The sequence below is a fragment of the Dasypus novemcinctus genome, chromosome 3 (assembly GCF_030445035.2).
Source record: "Dasypus novemcinctus isolate mDasNov1 chromosome 3, mDasNov1.1.hap2, whole genome shotgun sequence".
In the NCBI taxonomy this organism is placed as follows: Eukaryota; Metazoa; Chordata; class Mammalia; order Cingulata; family Dasypodidae; genus Dasypus; species Dasypus novemcinctus.
This window is the reverse complement of record NC_080675.1, coordinates 99,150,165-99,158,586: the sequence shown is the minus strand read 5'-3', so window position 1 is coordinate 99,158,586 and position 8,422 is coordinate 99,150,165. Positions and strand designations below refer to the sequence as shown.

The window sequence follows — 8,422 nt, the reverse complement described above, 5'->3', positions numbered from 1 at the left end:
AAGGATGTCTCTTCCTAGGGGAGCTGGCCACTTTCCCATGGACAAGCACTGTTATCTTGGAGTGCTTTAATCATTCATGAGTTGCAAAATTGGCAGAAATCTGAAGTTTCAGAGTTCCTTAAAAGGGCCCGCCTCTAGATTGCTGGTCGAGGTCTCACCTAGGAGCGGATGCTCTGCTGGAACCATGATTCCAATCGGGGACTCTGGCCAGCTGTTGGAAAGAACTTTCCAGCCATGTGAGAGACCAGATGTTTGATTTTCCCCTGTTCTGGTGAGTGGTTGTATATATACTCTCTCTCTCCATCTCCTCCTCCTGTATTATAAGATATTTATGCTATGAAGTTTCTCAAAATGATATCTTTTGACTATTAAATATTTCCCTTGAAATTTATATAGCAGCTTTGAAAATGCTTCATAGCATTTTTTATCTCTTTATTTCTCAAGGTATAAATGGATGGATTTAAAAGAGGTATGAGGACAGAATAAAAAACAGCAAGAAATTGGTCTACCCAAGTGATGCTGAGTGGCGAAACATAGATGAAGCTGCCAGGCACAAAGAAGAGTACCACAACATTGATGTGGGCAGTGCAGGTAGAAAGTGCCTTCAATGCACCAGTTTTAGAGCTTTGGCAGACAGTTAAGAGAATATATGTATAGGATATCAGCAAAAGAATAAAGCAGGTCATGGTAAGGATGCCATTGTTAGGATTCATTAGTATTCCCAATGTATAGGAATCCTTGCATGCAAGCTTGATTACCAGGGGTATATCACAAAAGAAGCTGTCTACTTCTCTGGGGCCACAGAAAGGCAGCTGCACAATCACGGCCATTTGATTCATGGCATGCACAAAGCCAATTACCCAGGAAGCCAACACCAACCCAGTGGACTTTTGCAGGCTCATAATGGTGGAGTAATGCAAGGGCTTACAGATGGCCACGTAGCAGTCATAGGCTGTAACTACAAGCAGCACTATCTCACTTCCTCAGTCAAATGGACAAAGAGAATCTGGCACATGCATCCTCCAAAGGAAATGGTCTTGATCTCTCAGAGAAAGTCTGTGATCATTTTAGGTATGGTGACTGGGGAAAACAACATATCAAGAAAGGACAGGTTGGCCAGCAAGAAGTACATAGGGGAGTGTAGATGGAGGTTCATGATGACTAAGATTGTGACAAAAGTATTTCCAAGTATGATGGCCAGGTTAAAAATAAAAAATATTATTAAGAGTAATATCTGCATATTCCAAGAATGGCAAAGTCCCAGAGCACAAATTCTGACACAACAGATTGATTTCCTATATCCATTTATTCAGATTTTTATCTCCTATAGCTGAGAGAGAAAGTTAGATAGTTAATTGATTGCACATGGAAATTTACTTTTAAAATTTGGTGTTTACCTGAGACTTTTTATATTTTCATATAGAAGTGAGAAGTACAATCATGAGACAAATCTTAGCCAAATATGCACAGCTTTGTGGCCAAAAATGACATTATGTGCCTAAGATTGGCTTCCCAAGAAGCACACCCAGAGATAGTAGTCCTATATAAAAGATTTATCAGTGGAATTTTCACAGCAGAAAAACTGTGGAAAGTTGAATAGGGCACAATAAAAAGGACAAAATTGATTGGGTGTCACCTGAAAACTAGTTTTTGTCCACTATCCCAGTAAAATGTATCTTAGTGGGTCACCAACAACATCCATTACATTAAATAAGTAAAACCAAGGTCATGCTCTCAGGAAGATGATTGTAAACTCATATTGAAATATAGAACAAATGACATGATTCAACATTACAAGTTTTTTTGTGTAATAATTCTTTTAAGCCTCATGCGATCCTTTTCTATAAGATATTTTAAAATTACATCTTTAAGTTGTTCTAAAATATATGGTGGGACAAGCATTAACTGTCATAACATAACAGGCTTTTGGGCATACAATGTCTCCCTTTTTTTTTTGTATTGATCTAAGTCTTTTTTTGGACCTCAGAAAAGAATGTTCTTATGCTAACCCATTCATGTTTATATAAACCTATTGTATGTGGGAACTTTTGGTTAGATTCAATTAAGGTAACTTTTAATTAGATCACTTTGATTAGATCCCTTCAGTTAAAGACCTTTGATTAGATTTCAGGACCCATGATGCGTCCTAACCCTTTCACGGTGAAAGAACCTGTGAAAAGTCAAATGGTCTGTTAGCTGGGACCCATGTTTCCTGCTTGCAAAATGAACAAGCTTTTTGCAAAATCTGTATGAATGAAACCACTACCAGCCAGGAATAAAAAAGAAAGAGAGGGGTGAGACAGAAGGAAAAATGATGTCAGGAGCAAAAGTATGGAAGCTAAGGTCTGGCCTTAAGACATCTTCCTTGGCCAAGAGATTGATCTCACCCATGTGTGCAGAAAGGGTGAGTTTGCCCCAGCATTTGAAGAAGGTGGTCCTGCTGCCCCATCGTGTAGGGATAGTTCTGCCATCCCAGGGTTTAACACAGGGTTTGGAGAGAGAGTTAAAAGCATCCATTGTTCTGTATGCTTTTAATCAAATAAATTCCAATTAAATAAAAGCCAACCCATTTCTGATATATTGCTTTGGCAGCCTTTAGCAAACTAAGACATATGGTATTAGGATTATTGGTTTAGTCTGGAAAATAATCATCTCTGTTTTGAATATCTGCTAGGAGAACAAGGGTCAGCATTCAGGAGCAATTGAAAGACTTTTTGCTTTCATTTACAAAGTAGAAATGCTGCAGCCAGTAGCTACTGTAACTACTAACTACAGATAAATATTCCATGTTGTATTTGTACTCAAAATTTTTTACTCTATTCAGATTTGTTTTTTACAGGATGTGTTGTCCTTCTTGGGTATTAATATTTATGTTTTTCATAAGAGTTGGGGAGTTTTCAGTCATTTCCTTAACTATTCTTTCTGGGCCTTTTCCATTCTCTTCTTCTTCTGGGGTAATGATAATACATATATTACTGCCTTTCATGTTGTTCAATTCCCTGAGAACCTGTTACATTTTTTGTCATTCTCTTCTCTTTCTGTTCTCCTGTCTTTTCCAGTTTGGATGTTTGTCTTCTAAATCATTTATTCTGCCTTCGAACAATTCAAATCTTCTCTTATGTGGCTTTAATGTATTTTTTAAACCAATTTTATTGATACATATTGATAAAGCAAAAATCCATCCAAAATGTACAATATGGTATTTGGTATAGTCATATAGATGTGCTTTCATTGTTTCAGTCATTTTGGGAACATTTTCATTATTCCAATAATAATATTAATAAAGCAAAGAAACTCTTCTCTCTATGCTTCTCCTGTCATACATAGTTACTATTCTATTTCAACTCAACCTAAAGTCCTCCAGGTTAATGCATGTTGTCATATGCTTCATGACTTCATTTCTTCTTAATGCTGCAATATTTCCTCATGTGTATACACCAGTTTGTTTATTATATTAAGATAGTTAAAGTTTGTGGTAGTTTCCAAATAAGTGCCACACATCCCAGCTTTTAACCTGTTGTATAATTGCCCTCCCCTTGAATTTTGTCTGACCTAGTGACTTGGCCTTTATCCACAGAGTATGGTGGATCTAATGTTGTGTGACTTCTAAGTCTAGCAAGAAAGGACTTTCAAACTTCTGCCTGGACTTCTTAGAAAATTTTCCCTTTTTCATTCCTTTATGGAACCCAGCCACCATGCTGCAAGGGAGACATCTACCAACAGAGGTGTCATGTAGGGTTTCTTCTCAGAAGTCCCAGATGGACTTCCAGAAGACAGACAACATTATTTCCCAGCCATGTTTGCCACCTTCAAAATATATTGGCACAAGTAAAATGACCTCTCTGAACACTATTAATGTAAATAACTGAGAGACATAAAAAGTGTTTTAGACTCCTATAACATACAGCGATTTTACTGATAACTATAGTTACAAGTTATTTTAGATTATTTGTTTTTTTACTTGTTATCTTATATTAATTGAAGAAGTTACAACACTGTTGTAACCAGATGCTTGTCCTTCCACTACTGCCCCTTTGTTTAGCTTATTATCTTAGGTTAACTGAGCAATTTACAGCAGTGTTGTAACCTGTAATCAAATGCCTATCCTCATTTACAGTCCACTTTTACAGATACTTTATGCTTAAAGCTCAGTTGGCTTTTGTCAGGTTTAAAGGACATTTTGGCCTGTGCTTGCAGGCACTCTTTCTTAAGCATAACTGAAATATAGCCATCAATATATTATATCATTACTTACATCAACTACTAATCTTTTAATATTGATGTTATTTACCAGAGTACCATTGCACAACTGAAGTCCCTGCCTGTCAAGACCACTCTTGTATAAAAGAGGTTTAGTAATTTTTTAATCAATAGAACACAAAATTCATATTTTTAACCATGAACTTGGAAGTTTTCATACATTTATATCTTATCTGACATTTTGAAATGCAGGGAACAAAAGCCACAGAATAAATAAGTAGCCATGACTTAGATCCCTTATCTTTCTATGAAAAAGGAAAATGTCATTTGTCCTTTATTTTATAATTTAATTCAATAATGATCATATATAACTAAATTCAATACAATATTATAAATGTTATCATGAACTATTTTAAACAAACACCAAAGTTCAAGAGACCCTGAGGATCTGTCAGAAAAGTCTTCCCAGCATATTAGGATGAAAGAAATTCTTGTTATTTGGCTATTTTTCCTTTATTTGGATAAATTTGGATTGAATAAAATGTTATAGTGTCAAAAGCAGATTATTTAATGCAACTATATAATGCAGATATAATATTTTATTGACAATACTGTCTATATAGTTTTAATGATAGTAGTATACAATGACAGCATGACATAACCAACTGAGTTCTTATATTTCATTCTATGCCATAATATTTTGTTCTTGCTTATCATATTATAACACTTCAATAGTATAAGTTTATTTATAAATATACTAATAGGTCCCCAAATACGAAAGGGAAAATAAAAAAAATTGGGTCATGATGTTTTATTAATAATTACAAAACATGTAATCTACACTACTGGTTTTACCTGGAGGGATTGCTGGGTGTCTTTATAAACTTCACAGAATTGATGGAAGTAGTAGAGAAAGAGGATTTCCTTTGTTTATAAGAACAAGGCCCAAACATATATTGCAAAACTGTCTCTGGAGACCTTCTCTTACTGCTGATCTCACACCCACTCTCACTGGACTATAATAGGTTAAATGTCACTGGCATGTCTAGCCCTACATATATGAAACCTTTGCTCCCCCTAGTGCAAAAAAATGAAATTACAATTTCAGCAACCTGTATATGGGACTCAAACAGAAATAAAAGTCACCCATAGTAGTATACCTGTCATACTGATAAGTCTTACCTATGCCACTTGATGGTGGCAAGGGTGTTTGGAAAATATAATCTTGTTTTGTTCTTTTTTAGTAAACCAGGGAACACTCTAATAGGATTAAAAACACTTAAGGTGTTCAAAACTTTTAAGGAATCACATGCAATAGCAGTCTCCACCTATATGACCACTGATGATTACTTTTATTTTATTTTATTTTTATTTATTTCTCTCTCTTCCTGCCCCCCACCCCAGTTGTCTGTTCTCTGTGTCCATTTGCTGCATGTTCTTCTTTTTGTCCGCATCTGTTGTTGTCAGCAGCACAGGAATCTGTGTTTCTTTTTGTTGCATCATCTTGCTGCGTCAGCTCTCTGTGTGTGCGGTGCTATGCCTGGGAAGCCTGCACTTTCTTTCGCACTGGGTGTCTCTCCTTACAGGGCATATTCCTTGCATGTGGGGATCCCCTATGTGGGGGGGCACCCCTGCATGGCATGGCACTCCTTGCGTGCATCAGCATTGTGCATAGGCCAGCTCCACATGGGCCAAGAAGGCCCGGGGTTTGAACTGTGGACCTCCCATGTGGTAGACGGATGCCCTATCCACTGGGCCAAGTCTACTTCCCTGATTACTTTTATATAAAAGGCAGGAAGATTCCACCTCCTTATCTCACACCAAGGGGAAGAAGTGACCATGTTATGACTATGGAATTTGAATGTGGTTCAACCTGCCTTTGATCCAGTCCTCCAAAAAGTGGAATAGAGTGGAAAAGCTGTCTTTTAGGGTTTCTATTTTGAATTCAAGATGAAAACCTCTCCAGCTGAGGGTTGGTATGTAGTAGAATATGATTTACAATGGATTAAGAATTGTACAATCACAGTAAAAGGTAGCCTTGAGTTAATAAATGACCAGGGATCTGTCTCCTATGTACAATTTATGCTTAACAACACTTTTAGAATAAACACAGGGATGCCTCAACATGAATCCCTGCTCTGTAGTTTCTGTTTTATTCAAGGAATCATAGCAACTGTCTAAGATGATGAATATTGAATATGGGAAGTATGTGTTCTTATAGTTTTAGTTACTCATCTATGTATAGAATAGAGCACTTTGGGGCATGATGTGCCTCTTTGGGGGAACTGGGCATTCCCCTGGAGATGGGCATTGTTGTTCCAGCAGAGTTGACAAATTATGAGTTGCATGACCACCTTGAGATATAGATTTGTTATCTTATAAAAGTGAAGCCCCTTTTGGCTGCCAGTTGAAGTCTCACCCAGGAGGGGAGGCTCTGTGTGGGACCATTTTTCCAATCGGATTTCTGATCAGCCATCAAAGGGGCTTCCTGGACTCCTAAAAGATAAGATGTTGTGTTTTCCCCCAATTTGGTGAGTGTTTTTATGTACATTAATTCTTTTCAATATCTCTAATTAATTATTTTCTACTATTATTATTATAATCATTTGATATAACTTGAAACTCATTTAATTGAATAAAGCTGCCTTTGCATAGCATTTATAGTTTCTGCCTCTTCCTTAGCAGAATATTTTGGCATAGTCATCAGGATTCACTAAATATTAAGTATATTAGTCAGCCAAAGGGGTGCTGATGCAAACTACCAGAAATTGGTTGGTTTTATTTGGGGTAGGAGCTTATAAATACCAGGCCATAAAGCACAAGTTACTTCTCTCACCAAAGTCTAATTTCACGTGTTGGAACAAGATGACTGCTGACATCTGCAAGGATTCAGACTCCCTGGGATCCCTTCCAGGTTCTTGCTTCTCTCTCTGGGTTCAGGGCTCCTCTCTTCCTGGGGTTCCAGCTTAAGACTTCATTATCAAACTCTAACATCAAAACTGCAACATTTAAAAAAATCCATACTTGTCCTTTACCATGGCTTTTATGTGTGAGTCCCTACCCACCAAGGGGTTGGGTACTCAAAGTCCTACCGATAAAAAAGGTTTACTTGATTACATAATATTTGGGTTCAATCTCTGAACCCAATATAATCTCATATGCCCAGAGGAAAAGACCAGTTTATGAATAAAATCCAATATTTCTTTTCAGAATTCATCAATAATATCAAACTGTTACATTAAGCTTTCATTATTGTTACTAGCCAAAATGAACAACTTAAATTTAATATGAGGAAACCTCAGGCAAACACAAACGGACAGATTCTACAAATTCCTTGGTCTGTACTCTTAAAGTCAAAGTCATGGAAGACAAAGAACAATTATAGTATGAGGACAAAAGTCAGGTTTAGAACCAGAGCAGAATTTTGCCCCAAGACAGACTGCTTATTAGTGATTTTAATGAGATTTTAACATTGTTCTTGATATGATTTAAGGCATTTGAAATATTGTGATGGAATGAATCTATTTTGCATATGGAAAGAACATGTATTTTGTTTGGGGGTCCAGAGGGTGGAATGTCCTGGTCTGAGTCTTTTCTGGACTCCAGAAAATGCTGTTCTTAAAGTGAAAGCATCCCTGTGCCTGTTAACCTATTTTAAGTGGAATTTCATATATTGCAAAATAAGTGCAGCAAAGAGATCATACTCATGGAAGTTAATGGTATCATATACCTGGTCACCAAGGAAGAAGTGGCATAAAAGAATTATGTGATGAAATGCAGAAAACTATTTTATGACTCCCTTGCATGACAAGGTCTTCATTCTCTAAATTTTGGAATGAATGTTTAAAAGTGGAACAGCTCCTTTCAGTATTACATCTAAATTCCTGCCCATAAAATATTTTCTTCCCTTCCTCACAACTTCGATCCCTGCTTGTTTCCTTAGAAAGGATACATCCACCAGTTTAGACAAAAATATTTCCATTAATTTGGAAATTAAAACTGTCAGTCATTAGAGGTTTTGTCTAGGGAATGTGCACAGTTACTAGTCTTCTAGATTAATATCTGCAAAGATAATTCTAATAAAAGCAGTAGGACTTCAGGAGAATCTGCCTAGCTGACGAATGTGTAAGCACTAAGCTTGGATATAATGAAAGAAAGTGCTAAGCATTTTAGTTGAGAGCATGTACTAATTGGATATTGCCAAGGCAGTGTTTATTACAAG

At 36.7% G+C, this 8,422-nt stretch overlaps 1 pseudogene; it reads right to left on the bottom strand.

The window, feature by feature from the left end:
• Positions 1-368: 368 nt before the first annotated feature.
• Positions 369-1,156, bottom strand: LOC105746764 (olfactory receptor 4K14-like; annotated as a pseudogene).
• Between the last annotated feature and the right edge of the window lie 7,266 nt (positions 1,157-8,422).